This window comes from Panthera pardus, unplaced genomic scaffold (assembly GCF_024362965.1).
Source record: "Panthera pardus isolate Hobbes unplaced genomic scaffold, ASM2436296v1 HiC_scaffold_10, whole genome shotgun sequence".
Lineage (NCBI taxonomy): Eukaryota > Metazoa > Chordata > Mammalia > Carnivora > Felidae > Panthera > Panthera pardus.
The window spans coordinates 2,410,880-2,431,490 of NW_026526655.1; the positions used below are offsets into that span (position 1 = coordinate 2,410,880).

At 55.0% G+C, this 20,611-nt stretch overlaps 1 protein-coding gene across 3 annotated transcripts in view; it reads right to left on the reverse strand.

Annotated features, from left to right (window-relative positions):
* TWIST2 (twist family bHLH transcription factor 2) overlaps positions 1–20,611 on the reverse strand; it is a 77,723-nt gene that overhangs the window by 47,769 nt on the left and 9,343 nt on the right. Inside the window, exon 2 of one of the 3 annotated variants that reach the window (XM_019445353.2) lies at positions 7,831–9,616. The exons of the other annotated variants lie outside the window; for them this stretch is intronic. The gene's annotated coding sequence lies outside the window, so the exon portion shown is untranslated. Of the gene's footprint in view, positions 1–7,830; positions 9,617–20,611 lie in introns of those variants that run through there. 3 annotated transcript variants of the gene reach the window in all.

Consider the following 20,611-nt stretch of genomic DNA (forward strand, 5'->3'; position numbering starts at 1 on the left):
CAGGCTGCCCCCAGCACCCGGCCAGCCGCACAGCAGGGCAAGAGGTCAGGCACCGGGAAAGCCGTGGGGCCCAGACACTGGTCATCCCAGAGCCCCCTCTCCCCTGAGCCCTGCCCATCGGGAACTGGGTCTGCCCGGCCCTCAGCTGCCCTGGGCGGCCGGGACTGCCCGGGTCTCTGCAGGCTCAGAGAACACCCTTCTCCTCTGTAAAAAGCAGCTTTTTGTTCGGCCAACACTCAGAAGTGGGTTATCACGGCAGTTCGGCTGCCGGAGGGCCCCCTCGCCAGGGCAATCTGAGTCGCACACAGCTCTGCCCCGCAAGAGGCTTTCCTCCCAAACCCAAGTGTTTTCACAGCCCATTAACCCTGGTGGCGAGGCCAGGGCAGCGCGGAAGCTCCGTGGTGGCCGCTGCCTCGGACGGCCAATCTCCGCAGAGGCGAAGAGGCTCTGAGATCATAATAACATGAGTCAACGCGAACCCAAATTAAATTCACACATGCTTCGCGAGCGCGGTCTGTTTTGCAAGGCAGGGCACACCGGCACGGCCAAGGACGCACGGCCAAGGACGCACGGCTCCTGCATCTGTCGGGGCCGCGGCGCAGCGGGGAGAGCAGCGCTGGTGTATTTCCCAGCCGCCAGGTTGTCGACTCCCTGTGCGGTCCTGACCCCCCGAGCACGGCACTGTGTGTGTGCGTGCAACGGTGTGCGAGGGGTGCACGTGCAAGAGTGTGTGAGGGCAAGGGCGTGCGTGGTGTGTGCATATGTGAGACACAGATGGACCCAACGACAGAAAGAGATGCCGTGTGGCCCAATGGCTCCCATGGTTGGGAGAGCCCAGGCGGGAGGCGGGCGGGGGGGCGCTCCTGGGATGCAGCGCTCTCTGGCACCTCCTGACACAGATGTTCACAGATGCAGACCACGGACTGGGGCGACGCACAAGCCTGGGCTGCTGAATGGAACTGAGCCACGACAGGGAAGTGAGCTCACAGCCAGGAAGGTAGGCTGGCCAGTCCAGGGGAAGCCCCGGCACAGGTGAAGCAGGCCTGGGAGGGTGCCCTCTAGGAGGGAGGTGAGTGAGCAGGGGGGCCGAGAGGAGCACAAAGGGGACCCTCACTCTGCTCTCTGTGACCCCCCGTTAGCCAGGGCTCACTGAAAGAGGCAACACCAGAGATCACTGCTCTGGACACAAGTGCCCCCGACATTTAGTAATAAAATCTCCTTGGGGCTCCCGGGTGGCTCAGTCAGTTAAGCGTCCGACTTCAGCTCAGGTCATGATCTCGTGGTTCGGGAGTTGGAGCCCCGCATCGGGCTCTGTGCTGATGGCTCGGAGCTTGGAGCCTGCTTTGGATTCTGTGTCTCCCTTTCTCTCTGCCCCTCCCCTGCTCGCACGCTGTCTCTCTTTCTCAAAAATAAACATTAAAAAAATTAAAAAAAATAAATAATGCCCCCATTCCTTCCTTAACACACCATAGCTTGCCACCCGGTCCCTGGTTCTGGGGGTGAGAATCACGGGGGAGGGATTTTCAGCACATGCCTCCCAATGGGGAAGAGGCAGCAGGGAAGAGAGCAGAAAACCCCATGAGCAGTTCTAAGGCACAGCCTTCCCTAGAAAGCAGCAGAGGTCATGAGTGTGTGCGTGTGTGTGTGCGTGGACCCTATGATGCGTCCCCTAAAGTGAGCCAGTTTTGAGAGTGGAGGGGGCAGTTAACAAGCAGACTCAGACACGGGAATTAACCAGGACAGTCCTAGGAAGATGGACAGGGACGGTCACATTGATGGGGCGCTCTTCACCCCCACTCAGTCCAGTGGAGCCCCCATGATGATCTCTTCATCACCGAGCCCCCATCTCTCCAAGATGCCCGGGCTGGGGTAAGACAAGGGCAGAGACCCCACCCCCACCCCGAGGGGGGCACAGGCTCAGCGGGGAGAGAGCCTGGAAGCCGTGTGTCCAGGCTCCCTGCCTCCCTGTGCCTGCCGGAGTCCGTCTCTGCATGAAGCGCTCATTGGACTGGATGTCGTACGATCAGAATTCTCGTTAAATTACGGTCTCACTTTTCATTACTTGGGCGTCAGCCTTTCTATACGATTACATGCCCTCCGTTGGTATGTTTAATGGGCAAATTCTTGCCGCGGCCTCCAACATTAACATTTAACAAAACGTTAAAGAGAAAAGTCAGCTCTTGGAGGTGGCCGGCAGTAACGAGAGCAGGTCGCGTGTCCAGCTGGCGGCCCGGCCGCCACTCGACTCGGCTCCTGGGCCCGGGTCTAGGATTCAGTCTGCACTGTCACTCCTGTCTGGGGGCACATGTCTTCATTCTGTGTTATCTCCTGGAGGAAGAGACGCCACATGAAGCTGGGGGTCCTGGCCTCACCTGGAAGACCCATCAGGCGGGTGCTGTCACCTGCACTGTGTCAGGGTCCCTGTGAGCTGCTCTGCCGTCGCATTTAACTCCAGATTCACTGCAGAAAATTGTAGCTCTGTCTACAGGTGTCCACGTGGACTCTGATAAGGGGACACGGCCACGGCCAGGCCTGCGCCCCCTGACGGCAGAGACCCGCGCATTAACAACTCACTGGCTGGCTCACGGAGAAGGGAGGGGTGCGGTCAGGGAGCAGGGCACCCCAAGAGTTAGGGGTCACAGCTGTGCACAGAGAACTTTGGTCTTTACGACCTCTAAGGCTGTTCTTGCATAGACCTGCCAGACCCCAGCCTTTTTTGGGGTTACCCTGGGAATACCGCTCGCGAGAACCGTCCCCTTCACCTGCACCTGAATAAGACACGCGTGCAGGTTCTTCCGGAAGTCTCTCTGGCACTATTTCATTCGGTTTCCTTCTAGTCCTCACCCTGCCCCCCACCTTCCAGTGACTTCCACGCCAGGGCCCAGAGACAGATAGCACCTCTGCCAGGGACGGCCCTTCCGTCCGCCCCCCTGCTTTGTCAGACATTCTCCGATATGTCTGCGGTCTTACTCTTCCATATATACTCCAGGATAATTGTGTCCAGTTAAAAATCATACTAAATACTTGAGTTAATTGGGGAAGGAAATGTCACGGCCATGGTAATAAGCATTTCCAAACAGCATCACAGTCACAGAGGGCTCCTCATTCAAAACAACATTCTGCTGGACTTCCCTATCCCATAGTTTTCATGAGGTATTATATATTTTTGTTTTCTGGCCCCTTGGATTTCATTACATGGTCTAATTGGCTATTGCTAGCATGCATGAGAGTGTTTTCAAAAAGCATCTTCTCTGGGTAACTGGCCTCCATTCTATATGGTTTCATCAGTCGTAAAGGTTTTGGAGGGACGTTTTTGGTGATGGGGTGGGGGGCAAGGTTCCTGGTAGACAATATCTCTTATTGTTCTGTTTTCTGGTAGACCTCATCATTATTTCTTTTTCTTGTTTTACAGAATCACTTAAAACATTCCAAGCAATGTTATAGAACAGTACGTCGGGGAGAACAGTCTTGACTTTGACACAAATGACTTGACTGTCACTTCGGCTTCCGAGACGCATACTCTAGGAAGGGGAGGAAGAATCTTTTTATTGTAGCTTCTGAAGATCCTAAGTACGAGAGTTTAATGTCAGAAATACGTTGAATTTTCTCAAATGCCTTTTCAGCATCCACCGAGATGATCCTTTCTCTTCTGACCGTGGATGTGACGAACTTCATACAGAGCAGTGAGGGTCACGAACAAGTTCAGTGCTGTTGACAAATACTGCCCGTGTGTCAACGCCCAGGAAAGGACCCAAAGGTGAAAGAAATCACCTTCATCGTCCATCAGTAAAACCTCCATGTCGTGGGTCTTACACTTTTGAAACATCACAGAATTTATTTTTTTAAGTTTATTTATTTTGAGTGAGAGAGAGAGAGAGTGAGAGAGAGAATTCCAAGCAGGCTCCTAGCTGCCTGCACAGAGCCCGATGTGGGGCTCGAACTCACGAACTGTGAGATCGTGACCCGAGCCGAAGTCAACTGACGAGTCAGAGGCCTACCAACTGAACCACCCAGGAGCCCCAGAGAATTAATTTTTCTTATACTTTACCTGGAATTTGGGTTAAGTTCCTAATGAGATGGGCCTGCTTGCTTTGTTTTGTTTTTCATGTTTCACGGGTTTTGGTATCACAGTATGGCAGATACCTTGTGTGTTGGGGGCTGTCCCCAAAGGCGGGGGGGCTTTCCACAGTCCCCAGGAGGAACAGACCCACCAGGGGTGCTTATTTATTGCCTGAGTGATCCTTGAAAGAAGAAGGGAGTCATCCAGAGAAAACATACTTTGAGGCTGATACCACTTGAGAAGTAGTTCATGAAACTTTTTACAGTCATTTCCCCAGGGCTTTGTTCTTCCCAGTTTCGAAATTCTTAGGAGTACAAAAAGTTACGAGCCACTGAGAGCCCCCGCCTCGGTTTCCCTTTGGTGAGGGCCCAGCGGCTGCCGGGCGCCCTCACACGCAGCTCGGCACCGGGGCCCCACTCTGCCAAGGCCCCACGCCCACAGGCGGCGAGAGGGTGAAGATCTGAACCTTACCCTGCGGGCCTCGGGGTCCCCGCCCCCCAGCCCTGCCCGACGGGGGAGCCCCGCAAGGGGCCAGTTTCCGTGACTTTTACTTACGTTTTCTCTGTGGCACCCGAGTCTCCCGCGGTCAGCCTTCGTCGGGGCCTGAGCGGCGCTGGTCCAGAGGTCTCGGCCAAGGATCTGTGAGGTGGTCTTTCCATCTGTTCACCTGTGGTTTCGATGCATGGGGACAGGGGAGACATGCACAGAGGCCCGTGGCCCCCGGCATGGGGATTTGTCTGGCTCGATCTACGGCGTTCCTGTGACCCTGGTCAGGCAGCTAAAGTTCACAGCAGTTTCTTGGCTCCCATCTGCTGCTGGACGTCCAGCTCGGGGGAAGCCAATCCCTGTTTCAAGGTGACGTGCAATTCTGCGATTTCTAGCAAACGACAGATGCCGGCCGTAGGAAAAATAAAGCATTGGGGACGAGCCCCTTCTCAGAGTGCTTGGCCGCCATCACATAGACTTCATTTTCTCTTCTCTGTTCTTTTGGCCAAATCCATTTCCCCCCACGGAGGAAGCTGCCGGAAGAATGGCAAGGAGCCTCTCCCAGGGGGTCACACTGAAGTGGCCTTCTCGGGAGGACCCGCAGCTGGGTTCGTCCCTCTTATCTGTCATCTGGGCTCCTTGAACGGCCAAGCGTCCGCCATGCCCACTCCAGAGCAAAGAGCTGGGTCCACTGTGGCCTGAGACAGTGATGTCCTCCAGATGTCCCCTGTCCCCAGCCAGGATTTGCCCGCTTAGGTCAAACCATTTAAGAGGCGGGAGAGCCAATGAATGTATTTCATATTTTCTGCATTGTTTCCTGAGTCTTCTGGTAGTAAGAGAAAGTGAATCCACCCAGGCTGCGTGAGCTCCGCCTCTCCCCCGTCTGACTTTATTTATTTTTCTTCCTTCGTGCATTCTACCCGAAGTCGCTGATAGAGCCTAGCTGACTGCAGGGGCTCCACAGCGGGGGGCATGGGGAGGGTATCTCCAGTGTGGTCGAGACAGACAGACGAGGACAGAGAACCCCACTCATGCAGCCTCGCTTGCTCCCGGGGGGGCTCGGGGGCCCGCGGGGCCCAGCGCAGGCACGTCTCCTGCCTGACTCACAGCTGGCACCCAGGGGATGTTCACCTCGATCTCCAGGGGAGAGATGTCTCCGTTCCAGAAGACGAGGAAAGGGCCGGGATTTATGTCCTAAAAACAAAAATACCTGCTGGCAGCCGGAGAAGGACCGGGCCAGGGCTGGTGCGGACCAGCGTCCAACAGGGAGAAAGTCAGCGGGCCGCTGTCCAACCGCGACACAAATCATCGCGAAATGTCAGCGTCTTGTAGCAGCACGGGGGTCCGGGGCCAGCTCCTCTGCCGGCACCCTCACATTTTCCCCATTCTTTTGCAAAACAAAGACACTTGGTAACTGTATCGCACATCTTCAGCTCCGAGAACGTGGGACTGAAGAGAGACACTGCGTGCAGCAGGCAAGGTGGGACTTTTAGGCAACTCTGGTTTCCATTGTTTGGACTTGGTCACAGACCAAGTGTCTGGGCCATCGTGTTCCCCAAGTGGCTGTTCCCCTTGACAGATGACGGCCGCCACCCCCCCAAGGTGCCCACCTTGGTCTGTGATTCCTCTTTGGGGTCTCGTAACTGGGGAAGATGGTCCCCACCCCTCACCGTCCCACCCTGGGCCTGCCCTCTGACTGCTTTGTGCCTGTTGTCTCCCAGACAGGTTGTTAACTTCCCCAAGACATGGGCCGTGTCTCTGCAAGATGCAGAACTGCAAGTGAACCATCCTGGTTTTCTTCAGCAAATATGTATCAGTGAGCTGAGACAGAGTCACCAACACGGCTTTGAGCCCGTGCACGACACAGTCCCCGTTCCCGGGATAGGTTGGGGGACAGGGACAGCAGACCAGGAGATGAATCACAGGCTTCCAGCTTCTCTTGAGCAAGACCTGAACAAACACATTTTATTATTTTGTTTTTTGGAGCTGAGATGTTCCAGAACATTCCTTACAGGCTCACTTATCAAGTCTTTCCAGACAATGTGACTTTGGGTCAAGTTTTGCTTCTGTCCTGCCCTGACAGGGTAGCTTTGCAGGACACTACGTTGTGTTTGAGAATGTGTACGTACGGACGTCCAGCTGTCTTTAGCTCCCAGTCTCCCCCTGCTCCCTCCAGCCACCTCACTCTCCTCGGCCCCATGCACAGCCTCGCAGGGCAGAGCCCTCACTGCATTCAGATCTGCTCAAGAGAAGCCACGAGCAGGTGCCCCGGAGATGGATGAATCCATGCCTTCCTGGTTTGCAAACCACCATGACCCAACACTGACACGTGGTATCGTAACCGGTAGCTTAACCTACTTGTCTCCATGGCTGGACGGCAAACCTTCCACAGGACAGACCAAATCACCCTCACCTTTATGTGTCCAGCACCAAGCATAAGACTGCAAACAGTCAGTGCTCAATAAATGTGAGCACCACATAACGGAAAAGCTCAGAAAGAATAACTGTTGCATCAGACCAGCTATTTGGAACCACCCACTGAGTGGGTCCTGCTGGAGATACGTCCATGACCTTCAGATTTTCCTTCTTCAAAAGGAGGAAACACTGGTCATCTGTCCACCAACCTACTCAGGTGCCTACGGCCAAAAGGGCATCTGTTGGGTGTGACGTGCCCACGTCCCCGGTGAGGCCCACCTCCCCCCAGGCATGTATGTGCTATTTCATAATTCACGGTTCCTAGAGCCTCTGGGAGCTTTGGGTGCGTGACCTTGAAGATGCAGTTATCAAATCGGCAGATGTGTAATCCAACTCCTAGAAAAGAAAGACCATCACCTTTTCCTCCACAGACTGGCCAAATTAAGTTACTAAGTCTAAACACAGGCAAACAAAAAAGGGGCTCTAATTTCTGTAAGGCTTTGGACTCAAGCCTGTCTCTGAAATCCGTAAGAATCACTTGTACCTGGAGGGTGCTGGAAGCCCTGACATACCCAGGGCCATGCTCCTGAGACCCCTTCTCAGACCTGCTGAGCCCCGCTGGGTGGCCAGCTTGCTCAGGGAGTGGGGGCAGAGAGGGCCTGGAGTGGGGGGTGCCCAAGAGTTGTTCCCCTCTTCCAGTTACTATGGCAGGAACACCTCCTGAAAGTTCTGTTGGGTTTTTTTTTAATGTTTATTTATTTTTGAGAGAGACAGAGAGAGAGACAGAGAGAGAGAGAGAGAGAGAGAGAGAGAGAGAGAGAGGAGGAGGAGAGGAGAAGAGAGGGAGACAAAGAATCCAAAGCAGGTTCAGTACAGGGCCCGACGCGGGGCTTGAACTCACAAACCATGAGATCCGAGCCAAAGTTGGATGCCTAACCGACTGAGCCACCCAGGCACCCCCTGAAAGTTTTCACTGTAAGAAAAAACACAGGTGCAGCATTATTTACTATCAGCAAGAAACGGGAGCAACCTAAGCATCCAACGATGAATGAATGAGTGAATGAAAGAAACGTGGAATATACACACTATGGAATATTATTCAGCCATAAGAACAATGAAATCCTGCCATTTTTGATGGTGTGGGTGAGTCTTGAAGGCATTATCCTCAGTGAAATAAGTCAGAAAGAGAAAGACACATACAGTATGATCTCACTCATTTGTGGGATCTAAAACAAAAAACACCTCACAGATACGTAGAACGGATTGGTGGCCGCCAGAGGCCAGGGGTCAGGGGTGAGTAAAATGGGTGCAGGAAGTCAAAAGGTACAAAGCACACAAATCCCGGGGATGCCACGCACAGCATGGTGACTACAGCTAATAACACTGTCTTGAATATTTGACCGTGGCTAAGAGATAAGATCTTAAAAGTGTTCATCGCTAGAAGAAACAGTGTTGTAACTATTACCGTGGCTGATGTTAACCAGACGTTTTGGGGAGACCATTTCACAATATCCACAAGTATCAAATCGCTGTGTCCTACACCTACAACTGATACAATGTTATATGTCGATGACGTCTCAACAAAAAGAAAAAAGGCCTACATCTGAAAGTTGTAAAAGTCAAATGAGATGATGTATGTAGGGTATCTGGACTGAAAATAAATGTATATTCCTACCTTAAAAACACACACATGGCACAAATTTTACCATCTTTGTCATTTAAAAAAATTTTTTTTTAATCTTTATTTATTTTTGAGAGAGAGACAGCGTGTGAGCAGGGGAGGGGCAGAGAGAGAGGGAGACACAGAATCCGAAGCGGGCTCCAGGCTCTGAGCTGTCAGCACAGAGCCTGATGTGGGGCTCGAACCCACGGACCGCGAGATCATGACCTGAGCCGAAGTCGGACGCTTACCCCTCTGAGCCCCCCAGGCACCCCACATCTTTATTAACTTCAAGTGTACATCTCAACGGTGAATGGAATGTCCATGTTATTGTGCAACCGATCCCCAGAACTTTTTCATCTTGCAAAACTAAAACTCTGTTTCCATGAAACATTCCCCATTTTCCTCTTGCAAGGCTTCTGTCTCCATGCATCCGACTCCTCCAGGGACGTCATGTAAGTGGAACCATGCATCATTTGTCTTTTTTGTGACTGGCTTGTTTCACTGAGTGTCGATGTCCCAGGTCCCTCCACGTTGTGGCGGGTGTCCGAACATCCTTCCTTTTAAGTTGTTCTACTGCAGGGGTAGACCACGAGGGGTTGATCCGCCCAGCCCTCCAAGAACATTTCGGCTGCTTCCTCCTCTTGACGCCTGTCATGAACGCGGGCACACACATCTCTCTTGAGAGACCCAGCTTTCCATCCTTTTGGGTGTATGCCCAGAACCAGGATAGTTCCATGTTTAACTTTTTACGGAACCTCCACGCTGTTTTCCGCAGTGGCTGCACCAGTCCGCGTTCCCACGCACACCACACGAGGGTTCCCCCTTCCCCACGTCCTCGCCAACACCTCACCTTTCTGTCCTGATGGGTGTGAGGGGATAGCTGTGGTTTGATCTGCACTTCTCTTGCGTTTAGGGACGTGAAGCACCTTTTCTTGTACGCGTTGGCCATTTGTAGATGATCTTCGGAGAAATGTCGATTCAAGTCCTTTGCCCTTTTTAAAAATCAGATTATCCGATTACAAATCAGATCACAAATTGTTAAGCTGTAGACATTCTTTACGCGTTCTGGATGTTAACAAATTTGCCAAGATCTTCTCCCATTCTGCAGCCAGCCGTTGTCACCCTGTCCATTAGGGTTGATAAGTCCCTTTGGTCTATTTTTGCTTTTGTTGCCTGTCTTCTGAAAATTTTCCCGAGAGGGCCCAGACTGTTCTTTCTGCAATAAAGTTCCAACCCCATGGTGGTGAACAAGTTATGGCAGTAGCCTGTGGCCATCACCTCTCTGAAAGAGCTCCTCACTGTCGTCGACGTGCCTTCCCGCCCTGGATGGACAAATACTCATCACTCACTTTTCGAGTGAGTCTGGCACGCATTGGTATCTCTCTGTGGAGTCCTCCCCGGCCACATCCTTGAAGGAAAACCACTTGAAGCATCAGACATCTGCACCCCACTCTCCCCGCTAACATGATCGGACAGCACCTCCAACACCGCCTCGTCACGCGGCATTCCCTCAGTCACATGTCAGTCCCCGCGCCCGCTGCTCCCAGCAAGGCAGGACCCCTGTGCACAGCATCCAGCTGTGGCCGTGCTGAGCCGTCACATTTGTTCCTTCTCTACATCCACCCCCCCCCCATCTCCAAACCAGCCGGAATCTTGCAGATGTCAGACACCCCTGAGAACACAGGTCCGGGAACGATTCTCTCTTCAAGATCACAGGCCCCTGAAGACTGGGGGAGAGGCACCACCGTGGGGTCAGAGCGCATAAATTCAATCCCAACCAGCCCCCAGCCAGCACACGGACTGGGCCTGATGGGTAATGACCCCTCTGAGACCCATACTCGGATCTAGAAAATGCGAGGAGTAGCCCCCACCCCAGTCGCTGGACTGTCGCGGGGGACTTCATGGCTGCTTCGGGCCCCTGAACTGTGCCTGACATGCAGGGAGCTCCTCAGTACTTGCTGAGCCATTAGAATACGTCCCCTCCACGCTGTGCCAATCGCCACACCGAGCCCAGTTGGCCATGTCTGCGCCAGTGGGCACCCAGGACGGTGTGGGGAACCTGGTACCGGAGAATCACCAGCTCGGAACGCGGTGATCTGGACAGTCTCAGCCAGGGATGCTCAGCTGCCCACCCTGGAAACAGCATCTTTTATCTCGTGAGGGGCAGCTAGGGGCCCTGTGGTCCAGCCCAGTGATGGCGTGACCGAGTGATGGGGGTGGGGGTGGCTGGGTCTGTGCTGGCCACGCCCCCAAGTGCCGTGTGCCTTAGACGGCCTCCTCACCTCTCCTCGGAGCCAAAGCTATGGGTCGTGTGTGCGTTAAGTCTCGCTCGGCTGCAGAATCACCGAAACACAATGTGCACCAGAGTGAGGGGTCAGATCCAGGCAGATGGTGAGCTTGCAACCCGGGGGCCCCCCCAGCCTCAGCCCTGACCCAGGAAGGCCCCGGGGCCCCCCAGAGCTCCCTCCAAGGTAGCTATTCCGGGGTCGGCCGAGAGCCTCTAGTCCTCTGGGAGCCCCAGGCTGGTGCACCCGGGGGCGCGGTGGCTCAGGCTCGGGTCGGGGGGACGGAGCCCATGATGACCTCCACCCTCCCCTGACTGCAGCTCCCGGGGTTTCCATTACCTTCAGCCTTCCACTCAGCCACCTGCTCACGCCCCACGTGATGGGACAGCCCCCCTCAGCCCCCTCCCACCCGGCGGTGCGCACACCGGTCCCCATGGTCCACCTCCCCGCGTCACCCAGCCCTTGGGGGTGCGGAGGAGGCCTTGAGAGACCCTTTGCCCCCGGCCTCCCAGCCCACCCAGCAGCTCCCTTCTGATGAGGACACTACTGCATGTCCGTGTTTGGCTTTCAGTCACTTCATCTGCAACACGGGACCCCATGCTGCATTCAGTCCTTGGATGTGCTTGTTGGCACGCAGTGGGCAGGCTGGGAGACAGCACTCTTTCCTGTTTTATTGAAAGGTACCCAGCCACGACTCTCCCATTGGGGCCCAAGCACCCCAGGAACCAGGCTGGGTTCTTACTGACCCCCACACCCCCAAAGCCACTAAATAAAGCCTGGTGAGACACGGGCACTTCACTGAGTGTGTGTGTGTGTGTGTGTGTGTGTGTGTGTGTGTGTGTTGAGGCCAGAGGAGATGACATCACACAGAGCACAGCATTTCACTCCACAAATCCCCCCACAGACCAACGTGTGCCTCTACCCCCGAAGATCACCCCTGTTAGGACGCATTGTGCCAGGTGCCCTCTCTCTCTCTCTCCACCCTCTTCTTCTGCAGAGAGCGATTTAGGGGACACAGCCCCAGGAGCCCCCGGCCTGCAAACTGCCACTGGCTTGTAGAGCGGACAAGGCCCTCCCAAGACGAGGCTGACTCCACTCTCAGCAGCAAACTCAAGGCCCGCAGGCTGCCAGGAGTGTTCTCAGAAGCAGCCGGGGAAGGATAAATCACAAACGCTCTTTCCTGCCCCCGAGAAAATGTGGTTTTGGATCACGGACCCTGCACGAATCCCCACTATTGCATTTCTGCAACATGCAAACACGTCCCACGTACAAACCAGGGGCCTGGCTGTGGATCGGACCGGGCGGTCGTAACACACAACCAAGCCGTGGTCCCGAAGCTGCTCCCAGGGAAACGGGCAAGCAGGTGCCTGGAGGTCATTACTAGGGGCGCACCAGACATGGGGAGCTCCGGGTTCACCTGAAACACTGCAGGAGGACTGCCGGGGCCCCCAAGAAGGGGATGCCGGGCTGGGTACTGGAGGGAGGTGTGGAGATGGGGGCATGCTGGTGAAGGGAAGGCCGCACAGAGGCACCGAGAGCCAAGAGGCAACGCGCAGAGAGGCAGGTGCCTGGATCGCTCATCCACTCTGCCCCTCCTTTGGACCCCTGCCCCCTGCCGGTTCCTGCTGCAGTGCTGGGTGTGCAGCGAAAGGGCGAGACCCCTTCCCCGCCCTGGGGAGCTCATCTGGAGGATGCCTGGGGATCAGAAGAGCAGGGCCCGCAGCCACGAAGGGACCAGGGCAGCCCCACGGTGGGGCTGGCATAAAGGAGCCGGCATTCGACACACCCCAGGGTGCCACACACCATGAGGGGCACGTGACGCACATGTTCCACCAACCGCTTACGTGGTTAAATCAGACGTGGCCTGGGAAGGGGCCACTGGCCGCTGGTGTAAAGAAGGCCACCGCACTCCTGTCGGAAGAGCCCATACCCGGAACGCCGACAGGACCGGCTGCCGGCGAGGGTGTGGGGCGAGGGGGCCAGGAGGGACGCACCCGGGACCGCACGTGGAAGGCAGCCCGACGTTTCTCACCGAAGGAAACACTCTCGCCATGCACTCTGGCACGTGCACTCTTTAGCAGGCACCCACAGAAGTTGCATGCTTACATCCACACAGAAACCTGCACGCGGATGCTTCTGGCAGCTTTATTCATAACCGCCAAAACTTGGAAGCACCCAGGGTACCCTTAGGTAGCTGGACGCACGGACGGTGGTGCACCCGGACGATGCTAGAAAGAAATGCGCCATCGAGCCACGAGAGGCCACGAAGGAACCGGAAACACATGTTATCAAGTGAAAGAAGCCAGTCTGGAAAGCCTGCAGGCTGTATGATTCCAACTATGGGATCTTCTGGAAAGGGCAAAACTACAGAGACAGTAAAAAGATCAGTGGTGGCCAGGGGTCGGGGGTGGGGGGGAGAAGGGGAGGAGCAGGGGAGGCGCAGAGGATCTTGGGGCAGCGAAGGGACTCTACGACAGCACAGTGATGGCTCCGTGTCACTACACGCTTGTCCACGACCACAGAGTGCGCACCACCAGGAGTGAGCCCTCGTGTGCACTGTGGACTTTGGGTGACCGAGATGCGTCTGTGTGGGCTCATCCACCGTAACACGTGTACCCCCCACCTCTGGTGGGGTACTGCTAACAGGACAGGGCGTGCCTGTGTGCAGGTGGGGGGTGGGGCGCAGGAAATCTCCCTACTTTCCCGCCATTCTGCTGTGAACAAAATTACACTGCTCTGAAAGAGTCAAGTCATAATAAAATATTAATAAATGGCAATTCACAGCACGGAGGGACGGGAGATGTTCCACTATCGGGAATCATAGGCAATCACACACCGGTGTAATACAGACGGGGGGTGGGGGGGGTGACCAAGAACACTGAATCTGCGTCCTTACTTACGCCACGTATTTGTAAAGGGGGTGTGGTTTCTTTAGGCTGGAAGAAGGTTCCCGGACTCCTACAGTAAAGAAGCTCCAAACCAGCAAAGTCTTGATAGTACAGACCCCGAGATTCCCCTTCTTCCCTGGCCCTGCAAGTTCAAAGGTTTAATCGCTGGGCATGAAGAGCCAAGAGATGCCCGGGAGAGGAGAGGGGCAACCTGCCCATTTCTGGTCCCGGGGACCCCGGTGTCCAGGCTGAACAGCACCCGGCCTGCCTCACCGAGTCCTGCCAACAGCAAGCTGCACAGGTGCGGGGGGCGGCACGGGGGACGAGGTCAGCCCTCACCCGGCAGCATGAGCAGGCTGGGCCGCCCATGAGCAGAGGTCAAGGGCCTAGGAAATGCCACATATGCTGGGCCAGGCCTGTCCCCTCTCTCTCCGAGGAACTGCCCTGCTACATTTGGGGACCACCACCTTGGCTGAGCCAGAGACGCCCAAAGGAACAGCACGGCCCCAGAGCAGGAGCTGGGCCATATTTGACATAGAAGGGAAATCTTCGCTCCTAGACAGTCTGCTGAAGGCGCAGACGGCCTCGGTTCAATTCCTGCCTCTGCCCGCTGCTGGCTGGGTGCCCTTAGCTGAGCCACCAAAGCCCCTCAGTTTTCCCACCTGGGGAGTGGCAGTTAGAGACCCAACCGGACTGGGTTGTTTTCAGGATTAAAATAACACTAAGGGCCAAGTGCTGTGGTCAGGGGGCGGGGTGGGCCAGAGCCTCAGCTGCGGGCACTCAGCGTCTCTGCCCGTCTGCTCTGCTCTGTGCACCCTTGCAGGGCAGAGTGCTTCTGCCATAGTCGCTTACCCCCGCTGCCAGTCTGGAGTGGGACACGGGAGCTCCTAAGACCCCTCTGCAGCCAGGTCTGGGTTGGGCGAGACCACCCGGTCCCCCCTGAATCTAGGTCACCCCAGCTACACCCTGTGAGTTTTCCAGAGCCCCCAGCCTTTCCCCCTCCCAGATCCTGAGGCCAGGCCCCGATGCATGCCTGACACTCTCCACCTTACAGAGGGTCCCAAAGGAGTTGGGAAATCCCAAGGACCGCCTTCCTCAGTGCACAGGAGCTTACTGAAGGGCAACTTTGTGCAGGAATGTCCCCAACAGGCATTTTTGAGGGGGGGTGGAGCGCAACACGGACCCCGGGCCAGGGTGGACCCTGGCCTGGCATCTCTGAGCACCCAAGGCCTGCACTCACCACATACCCACCCCCCCCCCCGACCCCTCTGGGCCCTGCCGTGGCCCCATGGGCACCAGCCTCCACTCCAGTCCCACGAGCGTGTGCCCACGCTCCCTCTGCCCACGCCCGCCCTCAGGAGCCGGGAGCCGCCTCTGCCCTGCGCTCCTGGCCTCCCATTCAAGCCTCCCTGCTGTTTACTTGAACAGCCAGAAGACAGAAAGCCATGGCTCTGAGTCACCCGCTTTGCTCCACGGTCGGCTCTGATTCAGGCAGGAGGCCCACGGCGGGGACCAACCCGGCCGTTAACCTCCTGGTTTCTCTGTGTCGCGACAGCAGAAGGTATCTGTGGTTTCGGGTTGAGGATTAACGCACGGCTGGCTTGGCAGCCACGGTGTGTGGACGGGAGGCAACCTGGAGCACTCACGCACACGCGCGGGGCTCTCCCTCCCCGAGCCTCGGGCCGCTTCACCAGCCGCGATGGAAACTTACAAATATTTCAGTCATGTTTCTGAAGAGGGTTTGGTCATCTGGCAAGTGTGGTCCCAGAACTTGCCAGAAGTATGCCTCAAGCGCAGCCCAGGGGTGAGAGAAGGCAGGCCTAGTGCAAATTAGATTATGGCTGAGGATCCGAAGGGGAACGTGAAACTAGGAGCCGGGGGCTGTGCCTGGGGACTCGCGGCTGGTGTCAGGTCCCCAGGGAGGTGGAGGTGTGATTCAGGCACTGGGGGCGGGGAGGGCTCTGCACAACCGGGCCTGCTGGTGGGGGGACGGATGCCCTGGCCCACCGGTGTCCCCTCCAGTCCTGAGTGCTCACGGGCCACCACAGAAGGCCAGGGGCTAGGGGGGAGTGGTTTTAACTTCTCATTCCGATCATCAGTGAGTACAAACGGCTCCACAAGGTAAGGGGGCTTCTGTCGTATTTCTCCTCCCAGTTTGGGTTAGGAGAACAGTCCGTGAGTTCGTTGTATTTCTTCCACTTACTTCTATACATATGAAGTGGTTTGTGATTAAGAACATACATCCCCAAATACATGGAGACGAGTTTACAAAATAAAGACAAGTGAGAGTGTTGTTAGCCAATGGGGGGGTACCACTGGGGGGCAAGGACAAGGACAAGCGAATTCCTGAATTCCCGTCATCGCAGGAAACCCATACACAGCCCTGCTGCCCCAAACAAACTCGCAGTTCCTCCAGGGAGTCAGGCTGGGCCATATTCATACGTTCTGGAAAAGCGTATCAAATTAAACTACCATTAAAGGCACCGCATAAAAAGAACGGTCAGGGTCTTGAGCCGAGGGTTGCAGAAGACAGAAAAATAATTATTTTTTTCTTACGTGACTTCAGGTGGCACCAAACCTGTAATATTGAGAGGAGGGTCCAGCGAGGGTAACAACAGGCTGGTCCCTCAGGAGCGGGGCTTTGCAATGGGCACGCAGGGGAGGGGTCAGCAGAGTCCAGACCAATGACTCGCTTGTGCACACCCTCGACCCTGCCTTTATTTTATTTTTATTTTTTTTTAACGTTTATTTTTGAGACAGAGAGAGACAGAGCATGAACGGGGGGAAGGTCAGAGAGAGAGGGAGACACAGAATCTGAAACAGGCTCCAGGCTCCGAGCCGTCAGCACAGAGCCCGACGCGGGGCTCGAACTCACGGACCGCGAGATCGTGACCTGAGCCGAAGTCAGCCGCCTAACCGACTGAGCCACCCAGGTGCCCCTACCCTGCCTTTAAAAAGCACCGTTTTCTTGGAGTAAGACCCTGGCATTTGCAGAAAATTTGGGAAAGAAGGAAAGCCAATGAGAATAATAAGAAGGAAAGGAAGATCTCTGACTCCCGCTTTGGCCGAGAGGCATCCGCTCTTGTGACAGACGCACCCATGCAAACGCACGCTCTGATTCTGCAACCTGGGGTCAGAGGATCTGCTCCACTAGGGGGCCATTTCCCTTGATGACCAAGTATTTGCTTACAAGACACAGTTTTCTGGCTGTGTAGTGTTTCAGTGGATGGATAAACCACAATTTATTCACCCTTTCCCCAGGACATTTGAAGGATCTCACTAATATTAGCAAAGCTGATAGGAATCTCTTTGTTGCTGGTCAGATTCGACCATCGTTCGCTCAGGATTAATGCCTAAAACCGGCCTTGCTTGTCTCAAAGGGAATTTCCAAATTTTAAATCTTCTCTTATCCATTGTCAAAATCTCTTCGAAAAGATTTTACAATTTACCTTCTCACTGTCAGAGACGAGATGGCCTGGTTCCTCACGCTTTCCTTAATACTGAGGGTTCTCATCTTTCCAATGTAATTAAAAAATGGTATCCTCCTGCTTATTTTCCATTTCTTGGATTATTGCTGAAGTTCAACACTTGTCATATGTTGACTGGACAACTGAACTTCTTCTTTTGTAAATTCGTATTATGACCCTTATTTTCCACTGGGGATTTTTCAGTTTATTTATTTATTTATTTATTTAGAGAGAGTGAGTGAGCGAGCACGAGTGAGGCAGGGGCAGAGAGAAAGGCAGAGAGAGAGAATCCCAAGCGGGTCAGCACAGAGCCCAACGTGGGGCTCTATCCCACGAATCGTGAGATCATGACCTGAGCCAGAATCAAGGGCCAGACACTTAATGGACTGAGCCACCCAGGTGCCCCATTTTCTTTTGGATTTTTAAGGGCTCTTTGTCTAGTAAGATTCACTGTACCATACATTGGTAAGTACTTCCTTCCTGGCTCATGAAAAGTTTCTGATTGTCGTAATTTTTTGATATATAAAATTTCTTTTTTTTTTTATTTTTAAAAAAAAATTTTTTTTTTTAATGTTTATTTTTTTTGAGACAGAGAGAGACAGAGCATGAACAGGGGAGGAGAAGAGAGAGAGGGAGACACAGAATCTGAAACAGGCTCCAGGCTCTGAGCTGTCAACACAGAGCCCGACGCGGGGCTTGAACTCACAGACCGTGAGATCATGACCTGAGCCGAAGTCGGACGCTTAACCGACCAAGCCACCCAGGCGCCCCGATGATATATAAAATTTCAAATTTTGATTTAGTCTGTTATTTTTTCCTTCGTATCTTGCGCTTTGCCACGCTTGGAACGATCAGCTTCAGGAAGCAGAGGCCGTGAGGGGTCCCCAATAGTAAGTGTCACTTAGGTCCCCTGAATGTTCACTGTTGGCTTCTGTGGGACAGCGACCTGGGTGTCCCCACCGCACTCCGTCTGTGGCCACACGCTGCAGGTAATGGATGCCGCACGAAGCACGGGGCTTCGATGGGGTAAAGTGAATGCATCCCCTTGGGTTCACCAGGAAGCCTGATTTTCTATTAGCTTCGACAGCAGATGCGGCCAGGGAGTTAGCTGAGTGGGTGGACATCGGGACACCGAGGCCTGACCTGCTTTGGGGACAGTAAGAAGGGCAGGTGAGTGGGAAGGAGGGGGCACTCTGTGTGTTGCTCACCCAGGGGCACCAAATTTGGTTCACGTCACCTGGATGGTATGTCTGAAAACCAACTGCACAATCAAGGGCCAGAGACCCCCGCTTTGTGCCCTGTCCTGACCGGAGCGCGGGCCCCAGTGTCCCGAGGCTCGCAGTGCATGTGGATATGCCCGAGGCTCCTGTTCAGGTACTCGGAAGCAGGAGAGAGGAGAGCAGAGGGTCTGGGTGCACAGCGAGGGTGCGTAACCCGCTGACAGATCAGAGTGTGGCCCCTCTGCAGCCGGGAACCCACGTGGGGCTGACGGATGGGGGCCCCGACATAACATGTGCCGCTCGAGGTGACCCAGGCTCCCGGCAGGACAGGTGCACAACCAGGGGTGCGGACAACCAGGTCCCCTCCTGCTGTCTCTCCCTGGAGCCCTCCTTGTCAGCACGTGGGGACTCTCTGTCTCTCTCCCTCCCTCCCTGGTGGCCGTCCCTCTAGTGGGGCAGGGGACCGGGAATGGACAGACAGCACCGTCCTTTGCTCTGGGCAACCCCACTCTCCTGGGAAGGTTCTCTGGGACCTGCTCCCAGTTCTGAGCCCTTCTGCCTGGATTCCCTAGACGCTAACAATGCATGAGCCCAACACGATCTTTGTGGTTTCTGTGAGTGTCTCAAAGTGCTGACTGTGCAACACCATGAAGGTGAGAGTGTTTAAAAAAGAAACGGAGCTGGATCGTGGCCACGGAAGCCCCGGGAAAGCCACTGTGCCGCCCCCTCCCTCCGGCGTGGGTCCCGAGGGCACAGGAGGCTCAGGAGACACAGCAAGGTGGACGGATCAGGGGAGGAAGGAGAGGAAACACCGTCCCATTGGCCGGAATGACCTCGTGCCACCGTCCTGCCTGCACCGTGTCTGGGGACAGCACAAGAGCACACGCGCCACCCTTTGTTCTATTCCCAGCCCCGGGGGGAGAGGGATTCGCTGAGAGGAGCAGCACTGAGCCGCAGGCCCCGCTTTTCAGGAATCATCGTGTCCCTGGTGGCAGCATTGACCTCCCCAGGGTCTCTCTGAGCCTGAAATGGTCTGACCCATCGCCAGGCCTGGGGTTTTGGGGAGACCACTGCTGGATGGGTCAAAATGTCCATGGACCACCCCTCCCGCCCCACTACACATGGGGAAAACGCCCCCTGCTTTCGGCTGGGTGCACTGCAAACGATGCACAAGCTGGGGCCACCCCTTCCCCATCCGTCACCCCCCAAAAGTGTGAGAAGACTCAGTCCATGGAGGGGCTTCCAGAGAGATAACTGACGGGCCACCAAAACCAAAGGGTGGGCAACGAAATGTCAAGTATGTTATCAGAGTTCTTGGACGTTTTTTTTTTTTTTTTTTAGGACCACATTAGGAAATAGATTTCCAAAGAGAAAGAGAAACGTTTTCAGGCAAGGATAACTTGAAGGGAAGGATAATGGGATAAGCACAGAATCACGTGGATAAACCAAACAGCGCCTCCGGAAAGGGGTGAGAAGCTGAAGGTTTAACACCTCCCCCCCGTCGGCCCCACTGCAGTCCTCCTTGTTACCAGAGAGACCCACGGTCTGTGTCACAGGATATTTTGGGGTTTGTAAAATACACATAATTGACATTTATCGTTTTGGCCATTTTAAAGTATAAAGTCCAGTGGAAGTAAGCGCACAGCCCTCACCCTGTTGTGCAAGCATCATCACTATCTATTTCTAGAACTTTTTCATCACCCCGAACAGAAATCCCACACCCGTTAAGCAATTCTGTCCCAGGCCCCCTCCTCCGGGCCCTGGAAGCCACAGATGCACTTTTGCCCATTCCGGATTTTTCGTCCAGATGGAACTCTACCACATTCGGTCTCCTGCGCGTGACTTCTGAGACTCAGCGTCGCGTTTCCGGGGTCCGTCCGTGTGACAGCAGGTGCCGGCGTCTCGCTCCTTCTTACGGCTGAACAACATCCCACCGTGGGGCTAGCCCGCATTTTGCTGACCCCGCAGCCGGCAGACGCCCGTGCTGTTTTCACCTTGCGGCTCTCGCGAGCAGCACTGCAATGAACACACAGCCGCACGTTTTTCGGTGGAGACCCTGCTTTCGATTTTTGGGGGGCGTACAGCCAGCGGGGAGTGGTCTGGTCACACTGACTCACAGAATACTGA